Raw genomic sequence first — 12,829 nt, forward strand, 5'->3', positions numbered from 1 at the left:
GTACAGCACCCTTTTTCTCGAGGAAGACAAGCACTTTGATTACCTTGGTATAAGTTTCTGTAGCTCCATGTAATGGTCTGCTCATTTACTATGCAAATCAGCCACTATTGGAAGGATGCACAGAGATTCTACCCAGAGGAGAGTATCCCCAGCAATGGAGGTCTCTAAAGTTGCTGTCCAGTCAGCTGCATTCTACAGGGTCGAGGTTTGGGCTACAGGTCCGTTGGAAACACTCACAGCTAGAAAAAATAGTTTTATAAGGTCCTTACTATTCCTCCCACAATCTACCCCACTTGTCCCCTTGTATTTTGCCGTAGCTTTAAAGCGGATTGGTGATATAGCCACTCCAAGAACCTTGGTATACTGCGTTAGGATATTGTAATTGCAATTGCATTTATATAGTGCTTACTACCCCTGATGAGGCATTGAAGTGCTTTTTGGTGAGTAGCACGCCACTCTGGAACCCAAAAGGATTAGTAGTGGATTAGTAAAGGATAATAAAAGTGTAGTATTAGTACAGAAAAATATGAGTTGATATGTGCGGTCAACATGTGAATCTGTTTGATTGAATAGAATAATGGAGGGATAAAAGAGGTAAGAATCCAAAAGTGTTAAGTGGGAGATCATAGTACTCAGATGATGTTTGGGATGAGGAATTGAGAGATTGAGGAGGGAAGAGTTTGTTGAAAAGGATTAGGGAGATCATAGTAGTAAAATGAGGTTTGGGATGAGGCAAAGGGTAAACACATGAGAGGGAATTTAGTAGGATTGTTTGGGAGATCAAAGTAGTAAATTGAGGTTTGGGATAAGCCAGGAGGGGTAGAGTGAGAAAGAGTCTAGGAAGGGTTATTTTTGAGTTCACAGTAGTAGAATGAGGTTTGGGATGAGTCAGTGAGTGGGATAGAGGATAGATTGATAGAGATACAGGGTGAAACGGAGTAATGCGTAAAGTGTTTTTTTTGCCTCTTTTTATTTTCTTTTGTTCAAGGGGTTTTTCTCCAGTGTTGGCAGTGTTTCAACTTTGGTGCCAGGCTCTACTGGCTTAGGTTCTTTCTCCTCAGTCTCTTCTCCCAATTCCAAATTGGGCAGTCGTGGCTGCAGAAGTGCAGATTGCAAAAGGAGAGGCATGGCTTTGTGGTACTTGGGCATGATGCTCCTTCAGGGTTCATGGTAACCAACCAAGGAGCGCATGAGCTTTGTCCAGGCTTGGTTAGCCATCTTCTATGCACAGCAGCAGTTGGCACCCACAGAGGATTAGGCACGTGGCCTGGTCTCAGTCCGAAGGTCTCACACAATGTGCGGGGTGGTTGAAATTAAGCAAATCACAAAGAAACAAGAATAATGTTTTTTTCTAATAAGAAACTTACTGTTCTGGCTCAAACGTGCAATCCACTGAAATTTGTCAGCCGCCAAAGTTAGGCTATGCAATGAATGCAACTTATGCCATAACTCACTTTGGGGAAAAAAAGACACTACCAAGTGCAAAATTTGGCAGGTGGTTCGAATAACTGTGTTGCAAACCATTCCAGTGGTTTTGCAGGTATGAGCCAGAATAATTACTCAGTTTCTATGTGTCCCCCTTCCCTCTCAACTAATAACATTCACACACTAAATGGGAACGCTGCGTGTAGGCTCGGAAAGAGGTTGTGAGGTTAGCAGGGAGCCGCATGAACAATCAATTAAACTGGGTTGTTTAACTGCTCATATGTTTTGCTTGTCTTCTGATGTATTAATATTTCTTAACATAGTGAGAATAAACAATCAAATGAAATTACTATTTACAATTTCCACACAACACCTAGGTCACAGGAGCGGCCATTTGGTCTTGGAAAACCTCCACAAGCCACACAATAAGAGTACTGGAATAGGTATTGGGATGTTTATCATGCCTATAGTAAAGGTCTTCACGGCGATCAAAACAAGTATGTTTGTGAATGGAGGTATGTCAGTTCGCAGGACATGAGACATCCCTGCCCTCACTAATCGTTCTTACTATTTATAATACTAAAACCACCATGTTTTACAATCATTCAACTACTGATATTAAACATAAACAAGTTTCAAAGTATGGAACAAATTCCAACATACCCTGATATAAATACAGTTTGTCTTAAATCCATAAACTGTGATTCTAGAGTTATTTTGCAGCTCACAATGAGATATTAGATGCTGGAAAATGCTAAATCTAGACACATATTAAGGCCTTGTATTTTAAAGAACAATGTTAGAGGTCAGCAATCCGATACCTGAAATAACGTGGTACACTCTTCCAAAACCTAAGACAGTAAATACTAAAGCAAAAGACAAAGCAATGTAAAATTACCCAGTACCAGGATAAAAAAAAAACCTGCTGTGCAACTGGTCAATAATACACCTAGCATGCAAGAATGTCTCCTTCCCAAAACGTAACAGCCCTGATGTCAAAATAAGGGCTTTCTCTTCCAAACACAGATTCTGTGCAGTTATAGCATTCATGGGTGGCACAATATCGGATTACTTGGAAAAGAATCCACCCACCAACCTGGCTGGTGGTCATCACAAAAAACAAACTTTAAAAAAATGACATATCATCACATCTTCAATTTACCCACCCACCTGGGCTGGAAAACGTATGATTACTGACAATAAATGGAGATACATGTCAGTAAACAGAACACGTAATTAATCACACAAAAACATCAGATGTGGGATTTATCCACTGGATACACTTGCTTATCGTCTTACACTTTGAAGTTGTGTAACTTTTAGTTTCACCAAAAGTGGCACTACTCTGTACTTCAGTGTAGATTTGTGAGTGATGTGTGCACACGTATTTTACCTACTTCCATAGTTTTGTATGTTCTCCTAAATAAATCCTCTGAACATAACAAACCATTAGACCTTACTGAATCAACTGGGAAAAACAAGACTTGATTGTCTTGTTACCGCCACTATCCAACTGTAATAGTAAAGAAAAGAAAAATGTTTAAATTTGGTCAAGAAACGTCAACCAAATGCAGCATGAGGCACACATATCGGTCTCTCTTAGAAACCAATCAGAAAAGGATCATCTCAGGAGTTCACACACGATCTCTGCATACTTAACAGCCAAAACTGTTGAGCAGTCGGCAACTATTTCAAAATTGAAACAGACTGTGACTTTTAGAAAAAAGAATGTTGAACTATGGTCGTTGCAATGACAGTCTGCATCGTAAACTTGCTTTACCAATATACCTTTAGAACGAACTACTAAATATTAGGTACCTCCCAAGGTCTTTTATCTAAAAGATATACTATGTAGAGTAGCCATGGATCGGATTGCCACTTGTTACTCTAATGTAAATAGTTGTTTCTTCAAAGAAAAAAACATGTAAATAAAATTGCTTCGCAAATACACCTGTTCTAAATACAGTCGAGCTTCGGGATAAGTAATACTATAATGATAAAACTTTGAATTATCAATGTATGTCTTCATCCAGAAATATAATTTTAACAAAAGGCTGTTAAAGAAGAAGCATAAGTGGCTAACAAATATTCATCCTTCAGTATAATGAAAGAAAGGGAGCTCCAGGCAACCTGTTTGGATGTTAAGCCCATTAACATTCTTTCTCTAATGCTGTAAGCAATTCTAACTAGTTGAAACAGGTGCCTGGAGAGCGCCAGGGCACATGGTTTAAAATGGATACTTAAGCAAGCAAGGTTTGTATTAGCGTTTACAATTTCACATTCAGGCAAAACAAAAACTGCAAGTGGACAAATTAATCAGCAACAATTGTTTTGCTACAGAAATCCTATTATGTCATGGTCTACACTTTAACGGGTAACCCACCACTACCAGAAACAGCAAGCAGATAACACTGGGTACAGTTCTCAGCTAAGGAATACAAGAAACTGAATTGCTCACAGGGAATGTGCTTTCAAAATAAAAGCAAGATAAAGTGTCCAAATGGACTTACCTGGTCCTGTTCATGGGGTGATAGGATGACAGGTGGGAGTGCCACACTGCAAACTTGGAAACTCCACCGCCTTCCAAATTACCATAGTTTACGGACAACAAATGTCCATCTTTGTGTTACCTTCCATTATTTACATCTCTCTTGGATATCGTCTTGCCTTGCTCTTGAATCATATCGGCCTTCATGAACTTATCTTACTGGACAAGGATGACTATTCCTTGGCTATCCCATATTAAACAATGGCACTTTACTCACTGATAGTGACAGCTGTGCTGAAAGGCTTTTGTCTATAAAACCCTCCCCTCAGTTTGAATTTTACCTTGATGAGGTCACTCTGCAGTGGGCTAAAATGCTGTTTATTAAATTCAGGGTTGGCACCTTAGCATTGAACAGTTATACATATAGGTGGAACAAGTTGAGCCTTCATGAGAGTGAAAAGCGTGTGTGTTCCATATGTTTGGATAGGGAGGGGACCATAGAACATATATTTTTGTTGCTGTCCATTATATTCTTCAGCAAGAACAAAATGGCTGAAGCTCTATTGCCAACACTATTTACCCGTTCTTCAAATCTTGAGCTCAGTCATGAGCAAATGAACTGCTTTCTGCAGAGCAGATTATTATCGGCAGTGGGTGTGATTGGAAAGTGAATCAGCTTTCTGCTATAACACTGGAGCTTTACACTTTAGTCAAATTGGCAGTGGGAGTGACCAGAAAGTAACTCGGTCTCCCGCCTCAGTACTAGAGCACTTGCACTTTATTTACCTTGGCCGACCTATGGGGTTAGGTAGGGCAAGTACGTGTATTTGAGTTGTGATATGAGAGCCACCATCATTATTTCGTGACAAATGTGAAGGTTACCCAGTTATATTTTAGATAATATCTATCATTTATGAGTTTTATCCAGTATGCTAATGAGTCCATTAAGGAATTTTACTTTTACTGGTATATGCATGTAGACATGGTGGGATACTTTAGGATTTTGTTTGTAGTCTGTGCTTGTGTATTCTTTATTGTGTAATTATTCCAATAGTGGAGTACTACATGCAACCTTTTGACATAAGATCGCCGTACTGTTCTTGTGAGTTTATGTATTGTGTTTTAACTTGTATTGTGTTTCTTTAATAGCCCATGGCTAAAAAAAAGTATCTCTCTCTGCTTTCTCTCTAGCAGTGCATGGCAAAGGTCATAGTTATAGTTACCTTAATACACAAGTTATAGTTACTGGAGATAACTGTTACTTGTGAATATCAGTGCTATTTTGAGTTTAAAACATCATACTGTCACTGAAATGTTCATCTAACTATAATGTCACTTTAACCGTTGTTTTCTTCAGCACATTTTTAGAGGTTTTTAAATAAAGTTATAGTATATGACCATATGCAAAGCCAACACCCCGCCACACACATCCTGCAGTCAGGCTCTGCATCCAACTCCCATAGGCAGCCAATCCCCACTGTGCACACTCCTAAATCCAACCCACACTGAAGGCTATGTGCTGCGGGGATTGGCCTCTGGGCCAACTGCCACAGGCAGACATCCCTGTGTGCGGCATGGGTTTGGCCATAGGGCCTGGCCTGCGAGCAGTCAGCCCTTCGCCACGCACAGCCTTCTGGCATGTGCAGTGTGAGCTTGGTTTCACAGGACTTTGCCACATTCAGGCAGACTTACTGACTATGTCAAAGAGTCACAACACCATAGTATAAAAAGTGAGCCTTATGACTTTAACAATGGGTGAGCGTATCAATATTTATAAAGCTAATCTATCTTGTTTATCCCTAATTCACCAATGTTTTTAATCAAATGTATATTTCAATAATTCACACAATGCAATTTATTTTATATTGACTATTATAAAATGTTTAATGACGTTTTAATAAAAACATGCCTACCCCTCTTTCTTCTTACATAGTTTTTATTATTATATTTTGTTTGAGAAAAATGACAAAATAAATATCATATATGTTCTTAAAAAGTAAATAAAGCCAATGTCTCAAAGTGTTTGTTATAACTTTTTTCGACACAGAAAATGCAAACATAAAAATTACCACAAGATTGCCTTACATTCTAGCTGAATAGCAAGAAGTTCCAGCCAGTAGTGCCTTAAAATATATGATAAGTTCTCTTAGGTCATGAATTTAATGACCCAGGAGACTAGATATTTTTCATCTGTTGCTGAGAGGCTGCTGGACTCCATTCAGCCATCAACAACATTGAAAAAGGATTAGTGGCGTCCCTTGCTTTTCTAGGATCACTATCAATTTCCCTGAAAGGAGCAGTGAATAATAAATGAGCAGATCCTGCCTCTCCAACAATATTCATTTTGTTTCAAGTTCACTTTGGGTGTCCCTGTGCCCACTCAGGCCATCTATATCTCATTTTTTATAAGCGTGGGCAGGTACCCCCATGCCTTTGCAGGCCCTGGGGACCCTATCCACTTGCTCTGTTTTTTTTTAATCAGGGTAGAGGGGTGCATGGTCCCCTCCACGAGCCACTATGAGTCCCAGGGACTTCATCCCTGGGGTGTTTTTTTGTAATTAAGAGGGGGGGGGGGGTGAAATTCCCCCCAAGAACCACTAATGGGGAGCCCATTCGCTGGGGTTTTCTTTCGAAATTAAGAGGAGGAGGTGTGTAAACCCACTTCTGTGGTCTTATGGCCCCACGGACCTCATCCGTCAGGGTCTCTGATTGATGCCCCGTGGCCAACCAGAACGTCAACAAAACAAAACATTGGGGGCCACAAGGGACACCACAGGGCCATCACGGCCCAGGTGGATCTTCATCCAGCACCGTACTGGGTGCTGGTGGGAGTCAGCACCTTTCCCTTGTTCCTGCCTGGGTGGGAGCAGCATTTTCCTACTTCTCCTACTGGGAAAGATCAAAGTGGAGTTCCCTGCACAGGAAAGAGTGGGTAGGGTATGCCTGCACTCTCCCAGGCAGGCAACCACAGTATTCTATGGTGCCCTCCTTGACACACTGTGTAGTATCATGCCCCAGGTGTTGAAGTCCCGAGGGTGGATACAACCACTGGGAGGGGTGAGTGTGGCCCCTTCCCCTTTTAGTTTTTTGTAGCCCTAGGGGCACAGTAGGGGCTTGGGGAGGGAGCCCCATAACCTCTCCCCTTCAAAGTACATTTGAACCGGGGAATGGTGTACCTGGGGCCCATTGATGTCTTCGAGAGTGGGTCCACAAGCCCCCATCCTCTTGAATTTGCATTTGGCCATAGGGGATTGGGTTCCAGGGTACTGAACAGCCCAGGAAGGGGAACCTCATTTGTTCCCCTTCCACAAAATTATAATATTGATGACCCCTAGTCCCTGTCCCAAACTGTGTGTCAAGATTACTAGATAGAAAACACTGTTTGGCTTTTCTTTAAGTTGTGGTCCCGCGGGAGTCCCCCAGGATGCAGCTCTTTTTTCAAAATATATATATTTTGGTCAAAGTATGGTCCCTCTGGGACATTCCCACAAGGCCTGGGGGGCAGGATATCCCTACCCTGTCTCATTATATATATATTTTTTAAATTAAACTCAAAAAAGGGAACTATGGGCCAGATTTAATGGAAAATGACAGTGCAAGGTGCTGCGTCAAATTTGGCAGTGTTGTGCACTGTCATTTTCAAAACGCAGGGATGCACTGTATTTACTAGAATACAGAACACCCCTGTGTTTACCCCTGCGCCAGCGCTAAATTTGCTGCTGTGCCCCAACGCAGCCACCCTTGCCACATAGTGCACAGTGGCTGTGTTGAGGGGGAGATTTTTTTTGTGCAGGAAGGAGCACCTTCCTGCACAAAAACAGACTTAAATGGTGATTTGCTCTTCCTATGTGTGCTGTAAAATGCAGCACACATAGAAAGAGCAAAAAACTAGGAGAAATTACAGAATTTCCCCTCATTGTGCCACTCTAACGCTACTTCTGGGGTGACTAAAGATTTTGGAGTTGCCTCAGGTTTACAAATACTCTGAGGCAGCTTCAAAATACAATGGGTGTTCCTGTGGCATGCCCACAGCAACACCCTGTGCACGTCCCTTCCACACAAACTGCTGCCTGTGAAGGAGCCATATTTACAAGGCGGCATTAAGCCACAAAAAGTGGCTTAACGCCACCTTGTAAAAGCGGCAAAGGGCTTAACGCCACTGGAGCGTCACAAGAAGTGATGCTCTGGTGGGTGTAAGAGCTCTTAAATATGTCCCTAAGTGCCTAAGTCCTGTAATGGCGGCCCGCAACATTTTTCTTAATATTACAGTTAGCCAATCAGAGCACTTGGTCCTGCAAGAGTGTGTTTCCTGTAGTGGCGAACTGGTCCAAGAGAAAAAAAAAACACCTTGTCCAATTAGAACCCTCTATGAAAGTGTTTGAATAAACAAATACAACTGCTGAACGGATTTATACCAAATCCCAAAAAGCAGGCTTTGTGTACCAACATCTAGCTTACTGGCCAATTTGGTGAAGTTCCATTCAGCAGTGTCTACTGTAGCACTGTTCAAAAAAGTCTAAAGATAATTTATATATATATATATATATATAAATATAAATATATATATATATATATATATACAAACCTTTGTTTCGCAATGCACTGCCGAGAAAACAGTCACGACCACCCACTCCTCCTTTCAGTGGCAATTTATTTTCATAAGTTTGTGACAGCCCTTTTAACGCCCAAAGCGTTTCCGAGAATTATTCTCCTTGATCACTGGTGTGAGAAGCTGGCCTTGCTTGTACTGGGAACCAGAGGTACACTGTTCTGCCTTCCTGGGATTGAGCTGCTCAATCCCCAGGAGGGCAGAAACCTGTCTGTGAGGTGACAGCACCTGGGGCTGAAGTGGAAACCTCAGAGATCTGGTTTGGCAGTACTGGGGATCCATGGTGGAGCCCCCAGGGTGCATGGAATTGCCCCCCCAATACCAGAATTGAATTGGGGGTACACGTTCTCAATCTTAGACACCTCACATGGCTATATTTGGAGTTACCATTTGAAGCTACATATATATTAACATAAATACAGTGCACGATTATAATGGTGTACCCGCACTCACGAAGTCTTGGAAATTGGTCCTGGAGAACGTGGGGGCACCTTTCCTAGTGCAAGGGTGCCCTCACACACAGTAACTTTGCACCTAGCCTTCAGTAACTGAAGGTTAGATATATGGGTGACTTATAAGTTACCTGGTGCAGTGAAAACGGCTGTGAAATAGAGTTTGCATTATTTCACTGAGGCTGCAGTGACAGTCCTGAAGGAGTGTTTGTATGAGCTCCTTATAGTTGGAAAAATAAATGTTGCAGCCCATAAGGATCTCCTGGAACCCCAGTGCCCTGGGTACCCAGGTACCATACACTAGGGACTTGTAAGGGGGGTCCAGGGTGCCAATCTGGATTAGAATATGGAGTCACTAGACTATAGTGACAAATTTGGAAACAGAAAGAGCATGAGCACTGGAGTTCTGGTTAGCAGGACGTCAAGTGACACAGTCAGGCATACTGACAACACAGTAAAACACACTGACATATAGGCCACAAACTATGAGCACTGGGGTCCTGACTAGCAGGATCCCAGTGAGACAGTGAAAACACACAGACAAACAGGTATAAATTGGGGGTAACATGCCAAGAAGGATGGTACGTTTCTACACAGGGTAACAATTACAAATGCAAGTTTCCATTGTTAAACACACTACCCTTGTGTATAATCAACAGAAAATACGGACTACAAACTCTTTGTTTAACTTCTAAATGCATATAATGTGGCCACCATCTTTAAATGTCATCAGTTCCCGTAGCATTCACTTCCACTTGATCAGCCCAAGTGGGTATCTCTTCGTATTCACATTTATATCAATTCTACTTTTTATCAATTCTCAGCCACATTATTAATCAACTTATTAAGCCCCAGTGGGCAATGCAGAATACAATAATTATTTCTCTTCTCTTTACAACTGGGAACATCCCAGTTTACACTGTTCTAACAAAATTTGAAAGTAAAAAGAAAAAAGTGAAAAACATAAATTTTAAATTGAAATCCAATAATTAACATTTTTAAATCCAGCATAACACTGATTATAATTTCATTCATGGCAATTGTACATCCAATCAGATTTTGAATTCAACTTCACACTCATTACGAAGTAACATTTATTTTTTGCAATTCTTCACATTATCATACCCTGCCTACATGACCCTCCTATTCTTAATCCAGATTTAAGCCTATGGGGTACATGGTTTGATACCCTACAATTATTCTTGACTCCAGTCTTTACAATTCAAGTGTCCTATCACCCCCTCTTTCTTTTGGTGGAATTTTCTCTAATGCTATAGATTGCAGGAGATTAACCTTGTTTTCATGATATTCTTTAAAGTGGCTTGCTATTGGGTATGCCTTGTCCTTATGTTTTATACCTCTCAAATGCTCCAATACTCTCTTTTTTACCTTGTGGATGGCACTTCCCACATAATATTTATTGCATGGGCATCTATGTGCATAAACCCTATATACATGTTAAATATTTTTTATCACAAATGGTTTTGGTGTCTTTGGAAAGGTAGCCTTTTACAATACTTGCTATATCTACATGCCTTACATTTCCTTCAGATGTAGAATCCTTCTATCGTTTTTTAATTTTGCTGTGGTATCTTGCTCGGACTCAAAGAATCTTTTAGGATGGCACTTTTCCTAAAGGTTATTTGTGGGTAAACTTCCAAACTTCTCTCAAACATTTCATCTGTTTTCAATACTGGCCAGGACTTACGTAAAATTTTCCTCATCATTCCTGACTGACTATGATACGTAGTAACAAATCATATTGTTTCAACTTCCCTCTTTTGTCTTTCTTTGATACTAGTAGATCGTCTCGTTTTATCTGCATTACCTTTTCCATAGCATTTTTAATAATCTTCTTAGAGTACCCTCTTTCTTTACATCATTTTGACATTATTTGTACATCAACTTCAAAGGCTCTTTCACTGATAAATTCCATCTTGCTTTCAAAAATTCTCCATGAGCGATGCTATTGATGAGGCTCACTGGATGGCAGCTCTTCGCATGCACTAAACTGTTTCCTGCTGTTTTCTTCATATGTAACCTCATCTCTAGTTTATTATTCTCTACCCATACTTCAACATCCAAAAATTATATTCTTTTTTCATCAATACCATTCGTCAATTTCAGGTTTAGGTCATTATCATTCCATTTCTCCACAAATGTTAATGCTAAGCTTTTATCACCCTTCCAAAGGCAGAAGATGCAATCGATAAAGCATGACTAAAGGAGACAACCTGCCTGTCTACAAGGTCAATATTCCCAACTACCTGCTCCTCCCACCAGCCCAGGAATGAAACTGCATAGCTTTGGGGGGGGGGAGCAGGTGCCCATCACTGTTCCTTGGGTTAGATGATAAACTTCCCCATTAAAAATAAAAATATTCTTCTTTAGACACATCCTTATCATTTCCAGAAGCCTTTCTGCATGAAATAGATATGATAGAGACCTGGCTCTCAAAAAATATCTCACTGCTCTTATTCCTAGTTCATGTGGTATACCAGTGTATAAACTATTAACATTCAGACACATCAGCAAAAAATAATCTTCCCAAGTAATATCATTAATGTGACTCAGAAAATCACTTGTGTCATGAATATAAGAAGGTAAGGTTTCAACAAATGCTCGAATAAAAAAAGTCCACATGCTTTGAGGTCTTTTCCAATAAACTTCCTCTTATGACACAATTGGTCTACCTGGCGGTATCACAGGATTTTTATGTAACTTGGGTAAAAAATATAATGCTGGTATCTTTGGGAATTCACACTTCAAAAACAGATATTCATCCCACTCTAATAAAACTTGATCTTTCTAATTCAACAGCTGATAACCATATTCATGATTGGCTTCCAATACCCAATTTGTACTTACTTTCTCATATTTTGTACTGTCTGATAACTGTTTTTATCCTTCTTTCAAGTACATATCTTTTAGCCAGATGACAACATTCCCACCTCTATCAGATTTTTTTATTACCATGTCCTTGTTCGCTTTTGAAGACACTATGGTGGTCATTCTGACCCTGGCGGTCTTTGACCGCCAGGGCGGAGGACCGCGGGAGCACCGCCGACAGGCCGGCGGTGCTCCAATGGGGATTCCGACCGCGGCGGTAAAGCCGCGGTCGGACCGGCACCACTGGCGGGGTCCCGCCAGTGTACCGCGGCCCCATTGAATCCTCCGCGGCGGCGCAGCTTGCTGCACCGCCGCGGGGATTCCGACCCCCCCTACCGCCATCCAGATCCCGGCGGTCGGACCGCCGAGATCCGGATGGCGGTAGGGGGGGTCGCGGGGCCCCTGGGGGCCCCTGCAGGGCCCATGCCACTGGCATGGGCATTGCAGGGGCCCCCGTAAGAGGGCCCCTACATGTATTTCACTGTCTGCTGCGCAGACAGTGAAATACGCGACGGGTGCAACTGCACCCGTCGCACAGCTTCCACTCCGCCGGCTCGATTCCGAGCCGGCTTCATCGTGGAAGCCTCTTTCCCGCTGGGCTGGCTGGCGGTCTGAAGGCGACCGCCCACCAGCCCAGCGGGAAAGTCAGAATTACCGGCGCGGTCTTTCGACCGCGGAACGGTAACCTGACGGCGGGACTTTGGCGGGCGGCCTCCGCCGCCCGCCAAGGTCAGAATGAGGGCCTATAGCTTTCACATGTCTCTGTCAGGTTTACAATTCTCACTCTAGCCTGAATGGTAGAAGGGAAAATATTGGATTTTGAGTGGTTAAGAGTACTATTCCCACTCCAGTGTAAGCAACACTGTGGAAAATGTTGAACTTTTAGAAAGCTGAGAATTAATTTTCCCTATATTAAATTAATACTAAATAAATGAAAAGTTAATGTAGGAAAATGAGTTAACATCC

Source organism: Pleurodeles waltl, chromosome 2_2, assembly GCF_031143425.1.
Source record: "Pleurodeles waltl isolate 20211129_DDA chromosome 2_2, aPleWal1.hap1.20221129, whole genome shotgun sequence".
In the NCBI taxonomy this organism is placed as follows: domain Eukaryota; kingdom Metazoa; phylum Chordata; class Amphibia; order Caudata; family Salamandridae; genus Pleurodeles; species Pleurodeles waltl.